General features: G+C 36.2%; 1 protein-coding gene across 4 annotated transcripts in view; it reads right to left on the bottom strand.

The window, feature by feature from the left end:
• Positions 1-12962, bottom strand: part of VTI1A (vesicle transport through interaction with t-SNAREs 1A) — a 259593-nt gene that overhangs the window by 182231 nt on the left and 64400 nt on the right. The window lies entirely within an intron of this gene.

The raw sequence follows: 12962 nt of genomic DNA, 5'->3' as shown, positions 1-12962 counted from the left end.
CATCCTCATGTAAATAGGAAAAATCTGCTGTACATTAATTATGATTTTTTGTAGTGATCACTTTCAGTCTTCTTGTTTCCAGTAGTCAGGTTTTCATCCCCCTTATTATTCATGTTGAAATCTTTTCTGGCAGGTAAAATATAGGACTCTTATGCAATGTTTTGATGAAGCACATCAGAGGAAATGAAATTAAATGAACTGGACTACCCCAGAAAGAAAAACAACACAGGTGAAATACAACTGTTCAGCGTATTATTTTCATGACATATGGGAACTAACCTGTACTGCTCCTCAGTTATTCCATAATGTATAATGTCTGTATCCCCAACCTTCTAACAGCTGGGATTGAAATGTTTTGACATGATGATCTCTAGGTGGCAATACTGAAAGCATTAAAATATAGATATAAATAGGTGATAATGAAGAACAAAATGTGTACCATTTTCTTGCAGTCATAGTTTGCAAATTAACAAGCTGCTATCGATTTTTCTTTGAGGTCAATAACAGCATTTATTGATCTGAGAAGTTAATACTCACTGAGGTCAATATTATATCTCAGGGGTCAACATAAGTGGATTCTGACTTCTATTTCCTGTCCATATATAAATATTATATAGGCAAAATGGGAAAATTTCATCTTTGGAGATATGAAAGCACTGTATTTGACAGGATACAAACTCTCCAAAACATTAAAACTTAAGAAGAGAGTCTACCTGGATCATTTTCAGACAGCTCTCAAACTCTTAAAACCTTATAAGGTAGAAGTACTGTCTTCATGAACTGTATCTTCAGGTCTGAACTTAACATCTCCCAAGTACAGAATGGTCATTCATTCTGCTATTTCCCCATACCAAAAATGAAACCCTTTTAGAGATTACTCAATATCAAGGGACATCAACATATTTTACCAAGCTAGAATAAAACTCATTAAAAAATAATCGCTGAATAACAGCTGTGGTGTTTTGGATTTTGCTTATTGCCCATTCTTTTCAATGTGATCTCAAGACAAATTTTCCTACTGCCTTCAGTGAACTCAGGATCGGGCCCTTGTAAAATCACATCAGGCTTTCTTCTGTAGTTTGTTACCCAAGCATTAACATGACTAAAGAAAAACTAGAAGTCAGCAATTAGTCTCCTGATAAATTACTCTGACAAATATCAATGAAGCTCTAGCACACTTTTGGAAAATGACAGGGAAGATAATAAATTCCAGAAATGCCAACCTCACATGGGGATTTTTGCAGCTCCACTGCAACAAATGGTCAATAACATAACACTTCAAAATATGGAAGTTACATATAGCTTTGTAAGGAATTGTATTTGTGTGAAGAGATAGTATAAAACTTACAGCACAAACGAAGCACAGTGTGGCAAGCATTTAAACTGGCTAAAAGTGATACTACAGAACTTTAATAATATTCATCACATTTGCATAACTTTACAGTTCAGGAACTTTCTATCATTATGCAAAGCAGAAAATGTTATTTTATGCATGAATAAGCTGTAACAGAAAAACCAAGAGTCCACAAATTGTACAGAACTAAAACCTTTAATACAGAGGCTCCTGACCTGGGTAGTAGAATGAGTGGAATATGGGTCATCTGCCTTTTGGCACCAGGACTGTCCTTTGAGTGCTTGAGCAAGCAAAGATTCAAAAGAACAGGAGACCACAGAAAGCTATTTTCATTGTTAATTCACTGTTTTACTTTTCTGTATCAATATTTTGCTTCAAATTTCATAAATTTACAAGACAAATATTTAAAACACTCATTTGTTACCAAAACATAGTGGTTCCCAGACAAAACGTACATAATGGTGCAAGTGTCCTATGCAGAGCATTACAAATGAATAAAAGGTTCAGTTACAAATGGCCTAAGTTTTTTAAATGCTTCAAGAAATATGATTATGCAAATAACTATGTATCTAACAGGAAAAAGGAGTAAAATAGTAAGCATTGTTCTTTAAAACATACACAAATACACAATTAACTTAATTTAGAAGTAACAAACTGCAGACAATCTTATTTTGAACCACTAGTTAAAATTACTTTCTTAATTAAACATTCACTCTCTGGTTTTGCATTGTTGCTAAACATGGCAATTTCCACCAAAAGAAAAGAAAACCATCCAAACTCAGTTTTGTCCTCCCTGGGTGGTCAGGAGAACATGCCACACCTCCATATATTTCTTTAAGAGCTACATAGGTTATGGCATATTCTTATTTGTTTTGTGACTTAATTTATTTTAATTTTGAATTTGAAGAAACTTTCTTGGAAAAAGGAGATTACAAACATTATTGTGTTGTTTTTACAGCTGAATAAAATAACTAAAAAATGTCATCAACATAGGGAAAACACCAAAGTTTATCTGAGCATATTTTACATTTACGCATGATTAATTTATTCCACAAATTTAGTGTCATTTCCATTTCTGTGGGCCAGGTTTTAAAAAGCATTTGTAAATGTTTTCTCCAAAGATTAATCTTAAAATGTTAAAATTAACATTTATTCTGTTATAAATACCGTAAATACTTAATCTAGTTCATGACATATTTATAAAGCTTATGCTAAAATTCTTGTTGTGTGGAAGATTTTATGGGTATGAATTAAAAACCCTCCACTTGAGTCATTAACATTTGAGCAATACCCTGACTTGCCATTTTAAACTCATTTGAGAAAATATTATTGTTTCTAGACTGGATTTAAAATATATCCTCCCCATAAAATTGAAAGCAATTAATTAAAAAAAAATCATGAAATAATGGAAGAAAAATTAATGTGATCTATATGTTTCATTCTTACCACTTATATACTTCATATTTCACTACTGAAAAACAGGGCACTAAAACAGAAAAATCATTTACATACAGAGTAAAGCAAATATAACAATTTTCAGAAAATTTCTCAAGATGGCATTCCAGCCAATTATTACAGCAGGCAAGTGCCAAAACATTCAACACATGGAAATCTTACAACACTCAATTACAAAAAATTCAGATTAATACTTTCAAGACATCTATAATGAAAATACAGAATTATTGCATCTCTGTGAATAACAAAATATCAAAAACAGAACAATCCTCCCCATCCAATTGTTTTACATGTTGGCTCTCTAGATCCTGCAAGAGAGCTAAAGAGGAGCCATATCCCAAACACACAAACACTTAAAAGCTTCAGTTTTATAGAGTCACAGACTCCATAAAATATGAAAAAATTCATCATGGTACAGACCAGCCAAGCAGATGCAAGAGATTACCTTTGCACCGTGTTTGCCTTTGCAACGTACGCAATGTAAATTGAGGAATTTATTTTCACAAAAATTGAGGAATTTATTTCACAAACCACAACAAGTAGCTGATCCCTCAGTTTGGAGATCATTAGACAGAGTTTGACCTCCCTCATGGAAACAAAGTCTTATCTTGTAAACCTTTTTGGAAAAGTACTAAGCAAAACAGAGAGAGGTTGTCTGGTGATCAGTGCTAGAATGGCCTGAAGTTGTGCCAGGGGAGGTTTAGGTTGGGTATTAGAAAAACATTCTTCCCCCCAGAGGGTGGTTAACCACTGCATGGGCTCCCCAGGGCTGTGGTCACAGCACCAAGGCTGACAGAGTTCAAGAAGCATTTGGACAATGCTCTCAGGCACATGGTGTGACTCTTGGGGTGTCCTGTGCAGGGCCAGGAGCTGGACTCGATAACTTGATGATTTTTATGGATCCCTTCCAACTCAGCATTTTCTATGGTTCTGATTCTTCCCCAGCACACTCATCAATGCACATGCACACACACACACACACAATTTAATATGCAAATATTTATGCTCTGCCAATAACTGGGCATGTTTATAACCATGATCATTTATTACATTTGTGAGGATTAGGCCAAGAATATAAAATTCCATATCAGAATTTACATTTACATTTTTGGAGGTAGTGAATTATGATGAGGTAAAGAGAAAATGGCAGAAAAAGAACCACAGTGTGACAGACAGCTGATACTTGGAATTAGGACCAAGGAAAAAGCTTGCAAAATAGGGAACGGGCACAAAATCACAGAAGAAAACAAAAGTGTTCTCTTGAGCCAAGAAAAGATACAGAGAATCAAGAATGTACAAATGTGCTTAAATGTCCTATGACAGACTGATGTAAAATAGTGAATTTGTATTCTCAAAATCATAAACAACAATTTTGTTGGTCTACAGTTCCTCACAACAGCTAGTAGCCAATAACCAGCAGTGGTTTCTCAAAACAAGACTGTAACAGCTCAAAGAAAATCACAGTTCTAGTTCATACTGCTAGTTCAGAGATATGACTGGTACTGCAGATCAGCAGTTCCACTCACACTGACAGGATGGTATCAAGCCAGTCAGTAAACAGCTTCCAACATGGAACTTCTGAGTCTTTCTAAGTTTTGATTTAAAAACAGAGACTTGTATGGTCAGCAGTACTTGCACAAATCAGAGGTTATGTCCTCATCTGACACACATTACACAAGCTGACATTTCAACTGTAACTGGACTAAGGTTCCATAATGTTCAGCACTTCTCAAACCTGACTGCTTGCTCATGCAACACTTGGATAATTTTTTGGACCATAAATGTCAGTAGTTACAGGAGAAAATAAACTCTACAAGCCGTGTAATAAAATTATTATCATAAAGTGGTATGGTGTGACTAGAACTGTATGAAGAAATACCTAGGTAAGGTGCTCTTCTATCATTCCATATTGGGATAGAAAGATGTTTTCCAAATCTGTGCTTGTATGTCCTGATTCAGGACAGTAGTTTGGGCTTCCCCTCTGCCCCTACACTTCCACCCCCTGCCTACCCTCCCCGCCCCCCCAAAAAAAGGTATTTGTCTAACTCTAACTCTTCAGTCCTAAGATATAAAAGGGCAAAATACTGTGCTTGAAAGATGTTCTACCATGAAAACCCTTTTGATATTGTCTTTACCTAGAAAAGCATGTTCAGTACAGATACATTTTTTAATGTTAAACTTCATTCTTTAGTGCATTTGGAGGAAAACAATGTTAGCCTGTCAGGAAGAAGAAGCAGAAAGCTTCAAATAAGAAATATAAAAATAATCTCTGAAACACATGTGAGCTTTGTCAAGTCTAAGCTCATCAACTTTTCTTCTTGATGTAAGTTGTAATATAAAAAGTCTTTGCCAAGCAAGACCTCATGCTGTGCAAATTCAGCTGTGCCCATGTAGTGAAAAATCCATTTAAAAACTATTGAAAATCAGGTTGTTTACTTAAATACCAGAAATAACAATTCACCAAAGTTTGCTTTTTTAATGAAATACACAGCTGATATTCTGTGGAGAATGAAATCACCAAATGAAGTCATTAAGCAGTGTATTAATATATTTGAAGGTCAAAAGGTGGACTTGTAACTCCATTCAGCTGTGCTCTTTCAAAAGTTGCAACAGACTGACAGTCACTGCCAAGTCAGTATCAGTTGGAATCAATTCATTTCACTTGGTGAAAGTTCAAAAGGAGTGCTAGTGGTATAGGATGGGAGGGAGAGAATAAATCATAAGTAAATGGGAATAGTTTATAGGGACAGCATATCAAAATTTGAAATCTACCCATTAAAGATTAACCATCAGTTCCCAACTATCTGAAACATTTTGGAGAAGTTTTCTACAATTCATTTTCTTCAGGTTTTCTACAACTCATTTTATTTCTTCTGTGCAAGCTGATGAAGAGAGCTTCTCAGGCCTACACAAGTTGAACACTTACTTGCTATAGGCTTGACTTGGTATTTTTTGTCCACCTGTTGAAATGGGTTTTCTGGACAACCTATGTTAGATGGAATTCTGACATCTCTTGGAGGCACCTAAGCATGGTGGCTGAGAGTGTTGTGCAGATAAGAAAAGAGAATATAAATATACATATGGAGGACAGACAAAATGGTGGCTTTTTCCATTATCTCTTTCTCAAACCAAGGTAGTTTGGAGAGTTTACCCACACTGCTTAGAAACAATAGATACTGCTCATTTATCTTTTTATTTTTATCCTTCTTTCTTTTATTTGCCTTACCTGCTCAGAACCAGACAACAAACTCTGAAATGTTATCACAGAGGGGAAAGCTCCCTGAGGCTAAATAATTTCAAAATTGAAAGAAGCAGGTAGTGTTAGTTGAGACCAAAAAATAACCATATACCTCGACTTGAAATCCTCACATTCTTATTAGGACAAAAAGTCTTCAAAAGCTTCACTACAGACTTAGGAATAAGCTACAATGAATACCTTCATCAATAAATACCACCTTATATGAATAAATACATTTAAGAAAGAGGGTCAGCACCAAAGAAAATCACGCTGAAATGCTGTTTTCAGTGATTCAGTTAGAGGTTACTTCCTATAGAACAGTCTGCACAGTAGAGGTGGTCCAATAGAGGGCCTGTAAAATAATGCTTTAATGTTATCTTCTGAGTTCAGCTTATAATTCAGGTATTAATTTTATCCACAGGTATTCTATGACAAATGCAAGGTATTTGTGAAAACATACAGATCTTAGCCTGTATGATTATTTGTCTGGCATACGCATGGGAAGTACTTCAACATAAAGTTTCCTATAACTGAAAAAAACCAGTTTTCATCATTCTAGCATGGAATAAAAATTCACAAAACTATGTTTCTGTTACACACAATAAAGCATCTTTATAAGGTTATTGCAATGTTTACTCATCCAAAAATCAGTCTTAAGCAAACTTACTTCAGCTGGATGCAAGTTCCTAACAAGACTGAAGCTAAGTTGTCCCATGATGTGTGATACAATAATGGATTCCTGCACATGTAAAATGACCTGTGACTTCTTCCAAAACAGAGGGCAAAATGGTCACATTTGGATCACTATTTTTTCCCACTGTAACTTAGCAAATCTGTACTACTGAACAGATTTGACATTCCTCGTTTGCTGCATTAATGATATAATCCCAAACCTACTGAGGTGAAAGATAAGCCCTCTTTTTATTGGAAATCCAGTTGAAAGGTGCTGAGTACCCAAAAGATAATCTTTTAACAGAAATGGTCTTACAACTCTATAAAGTAAGTTTTTCCTCATCTCTTCAAAAAAAGTACTTGGAAAGGGGTTATTTTTGGTAGCAGTTGGAGGACAGCACTCTGAAAACTAATGAAAATTCACAATTTCCTTACTTTACAGTAAATACGTTATGTATTTAAAATTATAAGAAAATACTAAAATAATCTACATCCTGCATTTGAAACAACACATGGAAGTGCAGAGAGGCATGATGCATGGAGCAGAGGGAACAGACTTTGAATACCACAAAACAATGTTGGGTGAGTTACTGGATAAACTTTTCATTACCACAAAGGTGCAAGACCCGTACTGCAGCTGAATCAACTCCTTAAGATGAAACACAGAGATAGGGAAAATTGGGATGCTGCCAGAATGTGAATTAATATGCAAAGGAGTATCTGAATACAGAGAAAGGGTATTAAAGAGCTAGAATTGGGAAGGTCAGAGCTGGGAAGGCTGGTGAGAGAGAGGGCCAAGAGGGAGGAGGTGGCAATAGGAAGCCACAGGGAGCAGCTCGGTGACTGGGCAAGCAAGGAACCAGCAGGAAATATTCAAATTGAAGGTAAAAAGCCCTTTTCTGGTATCAACAACTGCATGGTAAAACAGTAAGGAATGGAAACTGAGTAGTTTGGTCTCTCCATGCCCTCTCAATGCTGCTTCTGTTTCTTACAAGGCAGACAGCACTACCCAAACATGATTTCCCCCCCCCCATGACCGTGCAGCTGGGATACTCCTGAGGCCTGACACCCCCAGAAACAAAAATCTCCCTCTATTTCTTCCTCCTCACCACTTTAAAGTCAAGACTATGAAGAAGGGCAGAGGGCTTAGAGATGTAGGAATGCAATATGCCACTTCAAAATGAATTTCTGAAACAATAAACAGATTTTAATAGAAATCAGCCAGAAAAGAAAAAAAATTATATATGAAACATGAAATACTGCTGCTAGCAAAAGAAACAGGGATCATGAAAAAGCTCTCTCTGATGGTGACTGGAAACTGCATAAAAACTCATTTCACTATAGAAACTTTGGATTAAGATTTCAGTAAAAAGATGTTCTGGCATATCAAAGAAACACCTGAGGAGGAGATATTGGTATATGCTCCAGAACTCAGAAGCCCTCTTTCTCTAATGAAAGGTTTTACACACAGTATTCACATATACAGGTATGAATAATTCATTGGAGATGAAATAGGTAGATATTAAGTGTAAATATCTAGGACAGGAATAGCCTTTTCTATTTAAAGCAAGGGTCACTAGAAGCAAGGTCCTGATTTTCAAAACTTGGTTTCCATTTCCACACTCTTAGTTATTTTGGACCTCAAATATAATCAGAATATGCATGCACCTGAAGACAGAACAGGAGTGTGAAGGTCCAAGAGATATTAACTAATGCAAGTAAATTACTAAGCATACAAAATTATGACATAGAAGAAACAGCAACCTTTCCACTAGTTTAATGTAACCCTATTTGTATGAACATTAGGGTTTGTTATTTTGTTAAATTAACATTGGATGTTAGAGCCATTTAAATTTTTTCTAAGCTAAGCAAACACTTTTTAATTCTATTGTACCTGTAAAGTAAACTCCAGCTCTTGCAGCTGTAATGGAATGGAAACAGTTTAGTCAATATACTTATTTTAAATTTAATGGTTTCACATATGTTATGCCAGTTCTGGTGTGCACCTCATTTATGACACTTGACCAGCACAACCACCCCATGAAATATGGAGGGAGAAGGTCCTTCAGGGCAGCTGCTTGGGGATTCAGATTGTTCCAGCAGTAAAGGAGTCAGAAATCCAAATCTGTGACACGCTGCTGTGGACAATATGCTTGCACCTCAAATTCCATTACTCGTATCTGGCAGGACAACTCCTGGAGTTGTGTTAAAGCCGTTCCCTTTTCATGCTAAAGTCATTAAACTTGAAGACTCCTGCCTTCAGAAGCACCTTATAAACACTTGTCACATAATTTCACTGATCTGTTCACTGCACTTTCACTCAGTGCTGCATCCAGGTAAGACAATAACTAATATTATTTCATAAAGAAGCAAACACACATCTTTGTCTAAAGAGATTCTTATTTGCTTTCCAGCAAGTAGGCTGCCAATGCTTTGAGGTGGGTCTGACCATCTGCCTCTAGGCTACCACAACATTACATTATCAATTTGTGGCCCAGTCCAGAAATGGAGGCTTGACTGTAGTTCATTGCAGCAGGTGAAAGCCAGTGGAATTTGCTTGGATCCCTTAGTAACAAGAATTATTCATGTCACACAAGGGTGGAAAATAAGCTGTTGTGTCTCTTGCTGAGAGATATTTTTCCTTTAACTATTTCAGATTTACATATTCCTGAGATTCCCAATGAGTAAGGAGGATTGAAAAAAAAATAATTTTAAGCAACCTCAAGTAAGATTCAGAATGATTTTCTGTATATGGAACAGGAGACTTTTCCTTCCTTTGATTTCTTTACTTCTAAAACACCATGTTTACATGCTACAAAAGGGGTATAAAAACAAAAGCCAAAACAAAATTTTAAAGATTAAGTACAAAGAATAGATATATTATCCACAAACTCTTCTAGTAGCACAGATACTTCAGAGAGATCCAGAGCAACAGCATATTATCCAATAATCATCACTCAGAGGCAAGCTCAGCACGTCTTCTCAAATTACATGCACTGAAAGCTACAGAAATACCTAAGGGTGATGAAGGAAAAAAAGTAAATACCTGCAACATAGTTTTGCCATGAAATCCTGGACAGCATTCAATGGTTGAATCTCTCTTTCTCTTACATTGTCATGAGACAGGTGAAACCTACATTAAATAAACACCAGGGGTTTTTTTCCTGGAAAATATCAGGCAGTTGAGAACTTAGTGAAAGCAATTCAACTGCAGTGTACAATGGTCCTCTACAACAAGGTGTGCTCTTCTTCTCCTCGACAGTGTTTTACATTTCCATGCCAATATTATCTCTGAAGATGAATGAAAGATTTTAAACTATTCCCAATTCAAAATACTCCAGTCTGAGCAAGCATATCTAAAACTCAACAAAGAGGGGTATATGTTATTATGCTACCTTCTGCAGACAAAATAAGGAGGCTCTAGAATTCATTTTGGTACTGTGGAAATCTGAGCATGGGGAATAGAATTAGGCTCCCTCAAAAACAGGAAGAATTTTGTGATTCATCAGGATTAATTTGACAAGCTCTCCATTTGACTGAAAACACCAATTTTAATGCATTCTTAAAATCTTTCTCATATTCTGAGGCTATATGGTCAGACTAAATGGCCTGAAATTAAGAAAACTGAGTTGTAGAATTGCAAATAATGAGTGGTGTTGGAAATGCCTACTCACAAGGCTGCAAACTCGTCTCTTTCTTACAAGTAAACCAGATTATAACATAGAACCAGAAAAATAACAAGAAGAAGTATTCTTTAAAACAGTGTTTTGAATTAAAAAACCAGATGAGTACACTTTGTAGTGTTATCAGCCATTATTAAAAACTTCCCCAACTTGGTACAAACAACGGGGACCTTTGCGATTCAAACAGCCAATGGTTTCTCTGTGTATCTGAGAGATTTCTCTCATGTTTTTGCCATAAAATTCAGGCAATTTAAAAGCAAATACTCTGATTAACTCACAGGTGTACCAACTCAGCTTCTTAAACACCTGTTAAATCTGCAACATACCCCTACAGAAGTTTAGAATAATGTTCTTTCGCTTACAGCAGGCCTTGAGTAGCCCAGAACTGGTCGCTAGATACTAAAGGCTTTGCGTAGTCCTTCAGGAGGTTTCTGCATAGATTTAAACATCCTTAGCATCAACAAATGACAGCAGACAAACTGTGAAAGCCTGGCAGTGCTGGATTGCCTTAGAGAAGGTGACGTAAGTGGCATCCTGTTCAGACACCACTGAAGCCATGAATCAATGACACCGCTCAAAGAACGGAGTCTGACCTTCCAACAGATCTCAGCTTGTATGAACAACTGTATATAAGATGAAAGGGCTTATCAATTTAGAGATGCAAACAGGAAAAAAGCTTCTAATTTATCATGGTAAGTTTCAGGAATTGTAATGTGAAATTGCATAAAATTAGTTATGTGATGTCAGATTAATCCCTAGATGATCACAGGGGCAGGTTAAAATAGTATATGTATTTTTGCTGATTAAGGTAATAAAAAAGACCCAAATGTGACTTATTCCAGAAAATCATCCAGCTTCATTACAATATGCAACATACATATCCATAATTGGGAAAAGATGCCACATAAATAAAGTAGAATAGATACTTAAGTGTTGTCACATCCACCTCACAGAATCACAGAATGGCTGAGGTGGGAAGGGACCTCTTGAGATCATCTTGTCCGACACTCTGCCCTAGGGTCACCCAGAGTCAAGACTGTGCTCACCTGGATTTCAAGTATCTTCAGAGATGGAGACTTGACAATCACTCTCAGCTACCTATTTCAGTGTTTGACCATTCCCACAGTAAAAAATTTTTTTCTCATGTTCTGATGGAATTTCACAGGTTATAATTTGTGCCTCTTGTCCTGTCACTGGATATTACTAAGAGGAGTCTGGCTTCCTCTTCTTCATTCCAATGCATCAGCTATTTGTACACATTGATAAAGTCCTCCTGAGTTTTTCTTCTCCGGACTGAACACTGCTTTCTCAGCTTCTCCTCACATGAAAGATGCTCCAGTCCCTTAATTCTGTTCATGGTCCTTTCCTGGACTCACTCCAGTTAAGTTAATGGCTTTCTTGTATAGGGGAGTCCAGACATAGAAATAGCACTACAGAAGTGGTCTCATCAATGCTGTGTAGCTCTTTATGCAACAAAAGTAATAAGAGAGGCAAGACATGGTCTGAGGAGTCAGCTCAAAGATGAACAGAAAATGGTTTTTTTTTGTGACACCTCAGCACAGAATAATCAAAAGTAATTCCAAAAGTAAGTTCTGTCATTGTACTGAATTAATCTAAATTGACTTATACCTAGAATTATTGTGATCCATGCCAGGATTAATATAATTAATCAGTTTCCATAAAAATCTTGGGAAAAAAATCTACATTACAATGAAGTCAGTATTTCCAAAGCCATAGTCTCGAAGTTATTTAATATTAAGAAGTCATATAATATAACTCCACTCCTACTCCTCACAGAGTTTTGGGAACAAGAATTATACACCTCTCTTTCTCTCTTTCTCTCTCTTTCGCTCTCTTTCTCTCTCTCTGTGCATAACATAAAAAGTAGAGACGGACACAAAGATGGGGTGAATTAGGGACTCTTCGGAATTCAGTGCAGTTTCACCTGGTTTTGATACCGAAAGACACCGTTTCCATATAAATATACATTTGCACTCCAACCATATTTCTCAGAAATCACCATGGAGATATGCAACCGAAGTTAACACGATCATCATCTCCATAAAACAAATTCCACATGGAGTAAAAAAGGATATAAGATGTCTCTTCCCCAAAAGGATCAGTCTGAATTTTTATATACTGCTACTTTGTGAAAGATCCAGGCTCAAGCAAAGCAAATCAGGAACCATTTTTGACAAGTTTAAAATAGTCCTTCTAAAAACAAGTTATTGACCATTTATAGAAAATCTGCAGGAAAGCAAACTTAACTGCTATCATATGTCTGTCTATATAATGTGCCATCCTCTGGCACAAAAGAATTAACACTCCTTGTCCCCTCCAAATTCTGCACTGTATGTTCCATACATCCATTTCGTTATTGTGCACAGCACTAAGCTCAGAATAATTAAAATGCAGGCACTTTAGTAATACCATTTATTTAGCATAGCTATGTTTAACTCTGTAAGGGTTTAACTCAATTTACCTCTTTTAAAGTCTGAATTCTAAAAAAATATATTGGAATGTATCAATTAATTGGGACTCTCTGCCAGAAAATTATTCG

The sequence above is a fragment of the Coloeus monedula genome (genome assembly GCF_965178545.1).
Source record: "Coloeus monedula genome assembly, chromosome: 8".
In the NCBI taxonomy this organism is placed as follows: domain Eukaryota; kingdom Metazoa; phylum Chordata; class Aves; order Passeriformes; family Corvidae; genus Coloeus; species Coloeus monedula.
Note: the sequence above shows the minus strand (reverse complement) of the source record. Positions and strands in the feature narration are given on the sequence as shown.